The following is a 13,655-nucleotide window of genomic DNA, read 5'->3' as shown; positions in this document are numbered from 1 at the left end:
TCCTTTCCTCCAGGGTATACATGTTCAGGTCAGCAAGTCTCTGCTCATACGTCTTGGAACGCAAATCCCATACCATTCTCGTAGCTTTTCTTTGCACCGCTTCCATTTTTTTAACATCCTTTGCGAGTTCCTGTCCAAGCCCACTCCAGCTTTGCTCCTGATCTGTTTTTTGCCATTTATGAGACCCAGACTGTAGAAATCTGCCCAGAATTGGTTTTACTTCCCAATCTTTGAAGCTGCCATCAAAGCTCACTCCAGTTATGAAGTCATTTAAGTTTTGCTTCAATTGGATTCCATTCTTTTTCTATATAGTGTTCTTCTGTGTTTATCCCATGCATCCTTGGATTCCATTGTTGTGAGGGAACAAGATGGAGAGCTGTAGTTAGACACAGGAGAAAGAAGGGAACTTGGCCCACCACAGAAACAGTGTACCTTCACAGAGAGTATTTTGGAAACTAAGGTGCAACTTCTGTAAATGGGGCCTAAAATTAGGCACCAATAAGATCCATGCTAAGCACTAACCCCTGGATTCTATATAAGTATTGTCATAATGGGACAGACCGAAGGTCCATCAAGCCCAGCATCCTGTTTCCAACAGTGGCCAATCCACGTTACAAGTACCTGGCAAGATCCCAAAACAGTACAATACATTTTATGCTGCTTATTTTAGAAATAAGCAGTGGATTTTCCCCAAGTCCATTTTAATAATGGTCTATGGACTTTTCCTTTAGGAAGCCATCCAAACCTTTTTTAAACCCCACCAAGCTAACTGCTTTTACTACATTCTCTGACAACAAATTCCAGAGTTTAATTACAGATTGAGTGAAGAAATATATTTTCCAATTCGTTTTAAATTTACTACTTTGTAGCGCACGTAGCATTCCATGCCAAAATCCAACCTTATTCTGTAACAACTCGTGTTAACAATTGGCTTAATGAACCAATCAGCATTATTAACAGCACTTAACAAGCAATAATGCGCTCTATTTGGCAATAACTTGCTAAGTGTACTCTGTATTGCACTGCGCCTATATTCTAATGTGAGTGTCACAGTCTACTTCGGTTGGTCACTTGAATATCAGACACAGACCCAAGAAGTGAGCCGTTATGCCAATCCCAGGGCACAGAACCAGGCCTGGAGGTGAGGAATCAGTCCTTAAACAAACAGTCGGATAGGCCCAAGACTTCACCTGTGGTGACCGCCTGTCCCCAGAGGTTGAGCACCTAGATTCAGGCGGCTGGCAGGACTTCGATGGAAATTGGGCAGGAAGAGACTACCTGGGAAGTACCTGTCTTGTCTGAGAGGAGACAATGGGGATCCTGGTCCACCAGCTGTGAAGGCAGGCTGCGGACCAGGCAGGGTCCGACTCAGGAAGAGGTTGAGGCAGGCGGCGATCCGGGAGACAAGTCAGGCTCAGGCAAAGGTCAGGGCAGGCGGCGATCCAGGAGGCAAAGTCAGGTTCAGGCAGAGGTCAAGTCAGGACAAGTCAGCAAGAAGAAACACACCAGCACTGTCCAACAAGGTTGTAGCCAAGAGGCAAAGAAGCAGTGAGAGATTCCCGATTTTAAAGCTGAAGGCATCTCATGTCAGAGGAGTGCATGCCTGCAGGTATGCACCCACACTATAGGTGCACTGGATGTAGGCACCCAGACTTAGACGCGCTGGAATGTAGGTACCCAGGAGGGAAGAAATCTACGTGTGTAAGGTCTGGGTCAGGAATGTCGTGGGCGCATTCGTCTGGCTCCACAGGCTACGCTCCAGGTATGTGACAGTGAGCAGGCAAAAAGGGGTGTGATTATAGGCAGTGAAATAGGCGCTTCATGGGCATTCCAAAATTTACGTGCATTGTTATAGAATATGGCCCAAAGTGCCTAAATCTACACGCCAGGATTTATGCCACATTTTCATTGACATAAATGGAGACGCTTAGTTTTAGGTACTAGGATATCAATTAAGCGTATTCTATATACCATGCCTAAATATAGGTGCCCCTTATAGAATACGCTTAGGCGGAAATGTTTTCCATGTTGATTTTCTAGGCACCATATATAGAATTTTTCCCCTAAGCAACCTTTATGGAATAGCACACTTGGAGAACATTCTTGCACCCAACTTTGAGAATGAGGACTTACATCTGCTGAAACCTGGTGTAAATCCTTGTGCCCGATTTATTGCACCCTTGATCTGCCCATGCCCCTTCATGGCCACGCCCCCTTTTGAGTTGCACGCTATGAAATTTAGACACCCATGTTATAGAATAGGCGTAGGGTAGATGCACACGTAACTCATAATTAGGGCCAATTAACTACCAACAACTAATTGTTTGTACCTAATTGACTAATTAGTTTCCACATGCATCTGGGATCTGTGCCCAAGTATAGACAACCTTTATAAAATCCAGGGACAAGTCTATACTAAGCAGGATAAAAGTATTCAAGAGTTCTATTTGTGGATTACAAACTATGGAAATGTGACCTTCTGGTAAAAGATATGGAAAGAACAGAATTCTTACTAAATGAGTCATCTATATTCATGCATTTAAAAGAAACAGTCTATTTCAATTGCAATAATAAAGTCTGAGTTCAATAAGATGCATGGTACTATTGTATATCCTTATTATAAAGCAAATCTACTTGGTCCAATATTCAAACGAAGCTATAAGTTCACTGGTGGCTAGTGAACGTATAATTTCATTATGCATGTATTTTTGGCTGAAAATATGAACAAATGGCTTGATTCTATCCATATGAGAAAAGGCCAGGTTTGGGTTGCAGTGAGGTATAAATGAAACACCTGAACTATTTTATTTGTGTTACATTTGTACCCCGCGCTTTCCCACTCATGGCAGGCTCAATGGGGCTTACATGGAACAATGGAGGGTTAAGTGACTTGCCCAGAGTCACAAGGAGCTGCCTGTGCCTGAAGTGGAAATCGAACTAATTTCCTCAGTTCCCCAGGACCAAAGTCCACCACCCTAACCACTAGGCCACTCCTCCACTGTTGCTACTATTTGAGATTCTACATGGAATGTTGCTATTCCAACATTCCATGTAGAAGTCAGCCCTTGCAGATCACCAATGTGGCCGCGCAGGCTTCTGCTTCTGTGAGTCTGACGTCCTGCACGTATGTGCAGGACGTCAGACTCACAGAAACAGAAGCCTGCGCAGCCTTCTACATGGAATGTTGCTAGTGGAATAGCAACATTCCATGTAGAATCTCCAATAGTATCTATTTTATTTTTGTTACATTTGTGCCCTGCACTTTCCCACTCATGGCAGGCTCAATGCGGCTTACATGGGGCAATGGAGGGTTAAGTGACTTAGCCAGAGTCACAAGGAGCTGCCTGTGCCTGAAGTGGGAATCAAGCTCAGTTCCTCAGCTCCCCAGGACCAAAGTCCACCACCCTAACCACTAGGCCACTCCTCCACTGTTGCTACTATTTGAGATTCTACATGGAATGTTGCTATTTCACTAGCAACATTCCATGTAGAAGTCGGCCCTTGCAGATCACCAATGTGGCCGCGCAGCCTTCTACATGGAATGTTGCTAGTAGAATCTCCAATAGTAGCAACATTCCATGTAGAATCTCAATAGTAGCAACATTCCATGTAGAATCTCCAATAGTAGCAACATTCCATTTAGAATCTCCAATAGTATCTATTTCATTTTTGTTACATTTGTACCCTGCGCTTTCCCACTCATGGCAGGCTCAATGCGGCTTACATGGGGCAATGGAGGGTTAAGTGACTTGCCCAGAGTCACAAGGAGCTGCCTGTGCCTGAAGTGGGAATCAAACTCAGTTCCCCAGGACCAGAGTCCACCACCCTAACCACTAGGCCACTCCTCCACTCATGGGTAATGGCTGAACAGTACAACTATGGAGTTAATATTCAGCCCACGGTACTCAGCGTTTTTTAAGTTGGGTATGTACAGTCACCTGGAAGCTAACTAGGCACCAGCCAATATTCAGACCAGTGCCCAGTTACCTTGATAGATAATGTTGGGAGAGATATTGTTGCTGTCTTAACTTTATCCATTTCCTTAGCCAGTTAGTGGACTGAATATTGCTGCTAACTGGTTAAGTACCAGCTCAGAAACCAGAAGGTAACTGAACAAAAGAGTCCCACGGAACAAGCAAAAATAGTACACAAGGCAGTGGAAACGGAGGAAGGCTAGACAACACTCGGGAAAAATACAGTTAAAATTAAAATGTAATTGCTTAACATATATGCAAAAGTAACATAAAATAATTGCTCAAAAGTAGCATTTGTAAAACAATATACAACAAAACAAATACACTAAAAGTACAGTGATATACACTAAAAGTAATGTCAGTGCTCAAGACTCGACACAGCACTGTGTTTCGGCATGTAATGTGCCTGCCTCAGGAGTCTGACAATGGGAAATCGAGCAAAGCGATTCAGCCTTAAATGCAGTCACCTCGCACTTCCAGAGTATTTGTCTTTTTTGAGACTACTGTTCTTCACATTGTTCATTTGTACATACATGCGTGGTCTTTTTTCTATACACAGCACATTTTTTTTGACATACCCATTGTCAGACTCCTGAGGCAGGCATGTTACATGCCGAAACACAGTACTAAGTATCAGCTCAGCCCAAAGATCACCCCTGTACTGACCAGACAATTTAGGGGTGATTAATAATGATGTTCAGTGGCACTGTCCAGTTATGTGTCACTAAATATCAGTGGATAGGCAGGTGTAAGCGATTTCCTGTCCAGTTAAATTGCTTTGAATAGTGACCCCTATATGTACAGTAAAGTCTCAATTATCCAACCTAAAGTCAGATAATATGGAAAACAATGGTAATTCCTCAAACAATGCAGAAACAAAGGCCATAAAAGCAGGGTCCCAGCTCACAACGGTGGTAAAAGTAGGGTCTTGGGTTCTGAAAATGGAAAGAGTAGTCATAAATGCAAAAAACAAGGATGCAAATGCACCCAAAGGAAGGAGTATTGCTTTTTATCTTGTTAACAGTTGGTCCAGATTTGGTGAACTTTATAATTTTCCTGTATATATTTTATTTATTATTATTATTTTTTTATTTGTAGCATTTATACCCTGCTCTTTCCCGCTCGGCAGCAGGTTCAGTGCAGCTAGCAATGAATAGGTGCTAGGTATTACAAAGATAACATAGTGTATAGTTACAAAGTTTTACAGGGATAACAAGTTGAATAGAGAATGATAAAATGGGGAAATGTGGGGGAAGGAATGAGGTAAGGTTAATGTTAGTGGTGTGAATTTGTGGTGTGGTTTAGGTACGTAAATTAAGTTGGGTCGTTCGGATAGGCTTGTTTGAAGTTGCAATAGTCTAAGCGAGAGGTGATGAGTGTGGATGAGGGTTCTGGTAGTGTGCTCAGAAAGGAAAGGGTGAATTTTGGTGATATTATAGAGAAAGAAACAACAGGTTTTAGCAGTCTGCTGAATATATGCAGAGAAGGAGAAGGAGAGAAGGAAACAGGGGAAAGCGCGAACGCAGTCCCCCACTACCAGAAATTATGCAGTCGAGTTTCCCGCATGTGGGGAAATTGCAGGGTTCAGCATAGCCTGAGTGCAATGGCCATGCCTCACCCTGGAAGCGCCACCTTCTGGATCATGGACCAATCTTCCCTGCCAATAGTGGCACTGATTGGGGGGTGGCGGATACAGAAGGGATGGTGGTAGCACCATGCATGGGTATCTAAGAATGTGGCTTCTACTTCTAGGGGAGTACCTCACCATGCAAAAAATTGATGGTATGCAAATTTTTTGCGTGGAAAACTTGTGGCTAATGGAGGTGAGTGTATCTGACACATGTGCCCAAGGTTTCACTGTGAGCGTAGTTTCTTGTGCACATGTCCAAACAATATTTCAAAAAGTCCATCAGCATCTATTCATCTGGACCTAATTATGAGCCTTTACAGGGTGCAGAAGAACAGATGCCAATCTGTGCTTTCATTTTCAGTATCGTTCAGATGCGCACATGCCAGTTACCTCTCATCTGTATTTAAAATTTACAGGGACTTCCTTCTGGTTACAAAACAAGACAAAACTTACAGTTAAATCTTAAAACTGGCAGGAAATCCTCTCCACAGAGTCTTGTATACTGCCCTGGACTTGATGAAAACATTCCTGCGGTAAACGCGCATCAGAAGCCCCTGTTTACTTCTCTGCATTGCCACAGAATGCTCGATGGCTTCATTAGTATTCATTTTATTGCAATGTGCGGCCATGTATTCTGCACAAATTGACACCGGCCTCAGTCCCTCTCTGCATTACTCAGCACATACAGCCTGCATTCAAGGTGGGCTGCATCGGCCCTTGGGTTTTTTTAACATATTGATGCCTGTGAGGGTAATTTTTATAGAAGAGTAGGGGTGGACCAAGGAGACCCACCTAAATTTCCTACTTCAACAAGGCTCCTTCCCCTCCGAACACGGCAACATTCTACTCACACCAATACCAAAAAACACCAAAAAACCAGCGAATGCCATCACTAACTATCGACCTGTGGCCTCCATCCCTCTTCCAACCAAACTAATGGAAAATAGAGTGACCTTCCAACTCAACAAATTCATACAAAATTCTCTATACTACATGAGTCACAATCGGGTTTCCGACCTGGACACAGCACTGAAACAGTATTACTCACCCTAATATCCAAGTTCAAACAAGAAATTTCATTTGGGAAAAACATACTTCTTCTACAGTTCGACCTATCCAGCACATTTGACATGGTAAACCACGACACTCTTACAAAGCTACTGGATAAACTAGGGATCAGTGGAAACATCATTAAATGGATAAAAATTTTCATCACCACCAGAACCTATCAAGTCAAATCTACCTTATCTATATCATCTGCGTGGTCCTCACAATGCGGAGTCCCCCAAGGATCACCTTTATCCCCGATCATCTTCAATCTTATGATGATTTCTTTGGCTAAATCCTTATCCAAAACTGGTCTAAACCCCTTTATCTATGCAGACAACGTCACCATATTCATCCCTTTCAAATCCAACCGCGTAGAAATCTCGGAAAAAATAATCACCGGCATGAACATCTTAGCCTCCTGGGCCAATGCCTTCAAAATGAAATTGAATAAAGAAAAAACTCAATGCTTAATCCTCTCATCAAAGCACTCCACTCTACTCCCAACCACTCTGATCACTCCCGACGTCATAATCCCCATATCTGACAACCTAAAAATCCTAAGAGTTACGTTGGACAACCACCTAACTCTAGAAACTCATGCAAAAGCCATAACGAAGAAGATGTTCAACATGTTGTGGGTACTGAAAAGTGGAAAACCATTCCTCTCCCCAAAAACTTTCCGCAATTTGGTACAATCCACAGTACTCACCCACGCCAACTACTGCAACAGCATCTTCATCGGTTGCACAGCCCAAATCCTGAAAAAACTCCAAACTGCCCAAAACACAGCAGCCAGACTCATTTTTGGTAAATCACGATTTGAAAGTGCAACACCACTCCGTGAAAAATTACACTGGCTCCCTATCAAAGAGCGAATAAACTTCAAAGTCCACACACTGATCCACAAGATCCACCACGGAGAATCTCCAAGTTACATGACCAAACTAATCGACCTCCCAGACAGGAATGGGTCTAAATCCTCTCGAACATATCTCAATCTCCACCTTCCCAATTGCAAAGGCCTCAAATACAAAACCTACTACACTTCCAACTTCTCCGTGATAGGCAGTCAACTTTGGAACACCACACCAAGATACATCCAAGCAACCAACGAACTTCTACCCTTCCGAAAACTGCTGAAAACATACCTCTTCAAAAAAGCCTATCCGAACGACCCCTTCTATGTTTTAGGAAAAGCTTTACTTTTGGCACAAAACAGAAGTGAACATTTTGGCTGTCATCAACAGTACTGTTGCCAAACTTGAAAAAGTTAAGATTGTTAACCTATTAAGGTTGTAGTAATCCACAGCTGCTGCCTTGGTATATTGTATGCTATTTTTTAATGTTTTCTTTTCTTTAATTGAACTTTCCAAGAAACATAATTTGGTCAATCATGACCTTTTATCTTGTACTTCAAAAAATAGGTTTTCCCTTTTCTGAGTCTTATTCTATAGTAATATATCTTAAATCACTGAAAATGAGTTTGACAGGTTAGTGTTTGCCACCTGATCCCCTCCTCAAAATCTAGTATATATCAAATGTAATCTAAGTATTCTAAATAAAAACTATGTTGATTTATTTATATTTAATCCCTCTTTCCCTCACATTGGAAAGTATGGGGCCCTTTTACTAAGCCGCGTAGGCACCTATGAGTGCACAGCGTGTGTTAATTTGGGGTCACCGCCCGACTGCCGTGAGGCCTGGGCAGTAATTTTGTTTTTTATGTGCGTCCGCTATGCGCACCGGAAAATCATTTTTATTTTCCTGAGTGCAGCAGAAACCAGGCGGTAATCTTCATTCTATACACGTAGACGATTACAGCACGGTTACCGTATGAGACCTTACCGCTAAGTCAATGTCTGGCGGTAAGGTCTCAGACCCAAAATGGATGCGCGCCAATTTTAATTTTTTGCTGCAAGTCCATTTTCGGCAAAAATTTTAAAAAGGCCTTTTTTAGGTGTGCTGAAAAATGGATCTGTGCACGCCCAAAGCACATGCCTACACCAGTACAGCCCATTTTTCAGTGCACCTTAATAAAAGCACCCCTATGTTACAATCATAATGCATATATTGAACATAAAAAATAAACACGATAGGTCAATTTTCAATACTACTACTTATCATTTCTAAAGCGCTACTAGACATACACAGCGCTGTACACTTGAGCATGACTAGACAGTCCATGCTCAATAGAGCTTATAATCTAATTAGGACAGACAAAAAGGACAAAAAAGAGATAAGGGAATATTAAAGTGAGGATGATAAAATAAGGGTTCTGAACAAGTGAATAAGGGTTAGGAGTTGAAAGCAGCATAAAAAAGGTGGGCTTTTAGCTTAGATTTGAAAACGGCCAGAGATGGAGCTTGACGTACCGGCTCAGGAAGTCTATTCCAGGCATATGGTGCAGCAAGATAAAAGGAACGGAGTCTGGAGTTAGCAGTGGAGGAGGAGAAGGGTGCAGATAAGAGAGATTTACCCAGTGAACGGAGTTTCCGGGGAGGAATGAATGTAGGGAGTGATGAGAGTGGAGAGGTACTGAGGAGCTGCAGAGTGAATGCACTTATAGGTCAATAAGAGGAGTTTGAACTGTATGCAGAAACGGATAGGAAGCCAGTGAAGTGACTTGAGGAGAGAGCTAATATGAGCATAACCACACTGGTGGAATATTAGTCGTGCAGCAGAATTTTGAACAGATTGTAGAGGAGAGAGATGGCTAAGTGGGAGACCTATTTTGTGAAGTACAAGATAAAAGGTCATGATTAACCAAATTATGTTTCTTGGAAAGTTCAATTAAAGAAAAGAAAACATAAAAAAATAGCATACAATATACCAAGGCAGCAGCTGTGGATTATTACAACCTTAATAGGTTAACAATCTTAACTTTTTCAAGTTTGGCAACAGCACTGTTGATGACAGCCAAAATGTTCACTTCTGTTTTGTGCCAAAAGTAAAGCTTTTCCTAAAACATAGAAGGGGTCATTTATTCACAGCAGACGCTAATGCTGTTGTGTGTTACTTACCATATGGTTCATCACATAAAAATTGACCCTACAGGATGTTATGTGTGCTACTAGTATTAGCACACATTGTTAGTAAGTAGAGATGCAGAGAGTGAAAAAACTAACATTACGCTTATGCTGCGTATCTCTGCCTCTCTCTTGAAAATGGCCTCAATTTACTTTGGATACATAAGTATATTTGTTAGTGATAGTTGGAAAGAAGAGGATGCAAAACATTACATTTTGGGGTATGTTTACTAAAGGGCATTAAGCTCTTACACGCATTTACCCCCGTCTACTAAGCTGAACTAGCAGCTGTCGGACGGCAATGCTGACACAGCCCATTGAAAGTTAATGGGCTGTGTTGGCATTAGTGCACTGCAGCTGAAGCGCAGCTTAGTAAACAGGGGGGTTAGAGTGTGCAAAAACACTTCTCACTAAATGCATGGAAATGTTTTGCAGAAAGTAAATCGTTTGTATGCGCTAACTCTCAGATTCTTTATAGTGTGACCGAAATTCTGCATACAAATCCAAGTGTATTTTGTATTTGCGTGCGCAACTTAATTAGTTAACAAGACAATCAGTGCCGACAATTGCCACTTAACAGACAATTATTGACACTAATTGACTATAATTAGAATTTATGCACACAACTCGCTAGCCGTATTCTATAAAGTGATGCGCATAAATTCTAAACTGCATAGCCAAAAGGGGGCGTGGCCATGGGAGTAGAATGGGAGGATAATGGGCATTACAAAAAATTATGCGTGTGGTTATAGAATACCCCTGCACAGCGCCTAACTTAGACGCCGATATTTGCACCAGGTTTTACTTGGTGTAAATTCACCTGAATAAGTTTAGGCACGTGAAAGGACCCTAGGCATATTCTATAAGCCACGCCTAGGCTAATTGTATAGATGCCCATAATATTCCTATGGATATGTACATGGTTAGCACTCAATAATTTTTAGTGCGTGATAAAAACACTAGCGTGCCTTTGTATACAGGACCCTAAATCTTTATACCAGAAGCTCTTCAGGATCATGTCATCGAACAAACCAATTGAAAGGAGAAATCCTGAGTCTGCCTCAAAAAAATATCGCAAAGTAAAACTGATGATGAGGCATCATAATCATACTCAAAGAAATAAAAGGCCTAAGAGACTTAATGGCTAGCACCAAACAAGACACCAGCAAAATTTGGGCAGAAATGACTTCTCTTAATGAAGATTTAAATCAAATTCAACAGAGGGTCAAAGCTCTGGAAAATAAAGTTAAAACATCAGATGAAAACACTACAGATGTACTGTGCCACTCCAAGCACCTAACACAACTGGAAAATGACCTAGCCGAGGTGAACTGGGCGAAACGCAACAACATAAGGATATGCCATCCTGAAGGATATGAAGGCACTAACCTACTGAAATTTTTTTAATCCTTTCATCTTGGATTTAAAATTTGCAAGGAGTTGGAGATTGAAAGAGCGCACAGGATTTCGTTGCAGTCAGGCCCACGTGGCAAATACTCATGCCCTTTTGTTCTGAAATTCCAAAATGATGCAGCAAGCTAAGACTAAAGCACCGATTAAACACAAGGGTAATACAATTTTATTTGATTCTGATCTCAGGAAACAAACAGCTAAACAGTGAAAACAGCTACTATCTTTTCGACCGCAGCTGAAGGCCACGGGAGCTAAGTATGGAATGTTCTATTCCACTCATTTGAGAGTTACTTTGAAGAATTATAACAAAGATTTCTCAAACTCCACAGACTTAGCTGATTTTATAGAAGATATTAATTCAACAGACATTGATAAAGTAGGATTGGGAGTTATTGCTTTTTACTAGTGCATAACAATCTGTACTCACTCGTGAGATTTCAGTACTTGCAGATTTCTAGAGGCCTTGTTTATTAAGCCGCGCTGTAGGCGCGCAAACTTTGTAGCACACGCTAAAAATTAGCACGCGGTGCTTTCATGTTATAAAAGGACTGATTGATATTAATCTATCACTTTTACATATACCTCTTGGGGAATTTCTCTTGTTATGAGACACATCAATGTCAATATTTTACTTATAATGCACACAGATGACCACCCAATGCAATTAATCTATGCTAAGGTTTTATGATGCTGCCTAATATGTAATATTTCTCTGCTGTGCCTAGGTTTCGGACTCCTACTACAGTCTTGTTTACCCGAAGGTCAACAACAAGATCTAATGTAATTATGTTAGGTTAGTTACATTTATGGCTATGCCCAGGTTTCAAATGGTGTATATTATTACATTGATTAGAAATGTTTGTTTCATTATTTTGGCTGAAATACTGTGAATTGGCTTGGTTGAATCATATATGGTTTTGTAGACGGCCTTGACATGCTTTTCATTAATGGTAAAGGGGATTCATAGTCCGATCAAAAGAAAAGAAATTGACTAATGCATCTAACTTCAAACCAGACATACTGTGTTCACAGGAAACACATACTGAATCTGCAAAATTGAATACAAATTGGTTTTACCCTGCACAATAATCACCAGCTCTTCGGGAAAAAAAATGGTGTGGCAATCCTTATAAAAAAGAAAAGTGATATCAAAATTTTATCTTATATTATTGATACACATGATAGATGGATAAAAGTCACGATTGAAATCAATGATCAGAATATTAATGTGCTGAATCTGTATGGTCTTAATACTGATGAACCAGAATTTTTTTTTAACAAAAGGCTTTAATATCAGATGACCCTCTACCAGTAGTAATAGTGGAGATTTTAACCTTATCATGAATTCCGATCTTGATGGAAATTCAGCAGTACCTTTCACAACATCTAAAGCTTGGCGTAGGCTGCAAGATATTATTGCTTGACTGAAGCTATTAGATCCATGGAGGCTGCTACATCAAGCAGAGAAAGATTACACTTTCTTCTCAAATCCACACACCCCCTTATTCCAGATTAGACTTTTTTCTTATAAGCCACTCTTTGATTCAGTTTGTTCACTCTGCAGAAATTCACGGTATGATGATATATGATCATGCTGCAATAACACTGAACTTTAATAACATAGGCAAAAAGCAAAATCCCAGCAATTGGAGATTAAACAGTACATTATTAAATGATCCAGACTTTTGTCAACAAATAAATAAATCCATAACTGAATTCTTTGATATAAATAAACCAGAGGATACATCCTGGCCTATAATATAGGATTCTTTTAAAGCTTTTATGAGAGGGATCATCATTTCCTATGCTGCCAAAAAAAAAAAATGTTAAGGCAAGATCTTTTGCATTTGGAACATCAAATTAATCAACTAGAGATCCAACATAAGGCAGACCCGTCCAATACTACCATTTTGGCTCAATTATAGAAAGTATGATTTACTTATAATTAACCTCTCTTTAATAAGGCAAAAGACCAACTCTTCTTACAGTTTGCTACCTACTATGCTAATAATAATCAGTGGTCACCAACTAGAAGGATATCTAAAAAATGTAAAAAGAAAAAAAATAATATTCCTGCCTTAAAGGATAATGCAAGGAAACCATTTACTGACAATATAGATATTGTACATCAATTCCAATCTTTTTACTATAAGCTGTATACATCCAAATTAACTAGTCTGGAGTCTGCTAGCAATTTCATGGAAGACCTACCTCATCCAAAAATAAAGCAAGATCATTTATTTTTAATACAACCTTTACATCTACAAGAACTTGAGGAAGTGGTACGGGATATGACACCAAAAAAAAAGCACCTGGACCATATGGTCAACCTGTTGAGTTTTACTTCATCGCCAAGACTCAATTATTGCCTTACCTTTTGGAATATTATGAATATCTACTGGATACAGGTGATGTTACAGGCTCCTTTAAAGAGGCCACCATCAACCCAACAAGGATCCACTATATGTGCAGAACTATAGGCCTTTGTCGTTAATAAATGTAGACACGAACAGTGTTTGCAAAAATTATAGCACGTCAACTACAAAAGTGTTATTTATCCAG

General features: G+C 40.5%; 1 protein-coding gene and 1 non-coding gene across 2 annotated transcripts in view; both read right to left on the bottom strand.

Annotated features, from left to right (window-relative positions):
• DPP10 (dipeptidyl peptidase like 10) overlaps positions 1–13,655 on the bottom strand; it is a 744,229-nt gene that overhangs the window by 666,129 nt on the left and 64,445 nt on the right.
• LOC115475203 lies at positions 5,480–5,644 on the bottom strand. Its single transcript, XR_003942985.1, has one exon. It is a non-coding gene; the product is annotated as a U1 spliceosomal RNA (small nuclear RNA).

This window comes from Microcaecilia unicolor, chromosome 7 (genome assembly GCF_901765095.1).
Source record: "Microcaecilia unicolor chromosome 7, aMicUni1.1, whole genome shotgun sequence".
NCBI lineage: Eukaryota > Metazoa > Chordata > Amphibia > Gymnophiona > Siphonopidae > Microcaecilia > Microcaecilia unicolor.
Note: the sequence above shows the minus strand (reverse complement) of the source record. Positions and strands in the feature narration are given on the sequence as shown.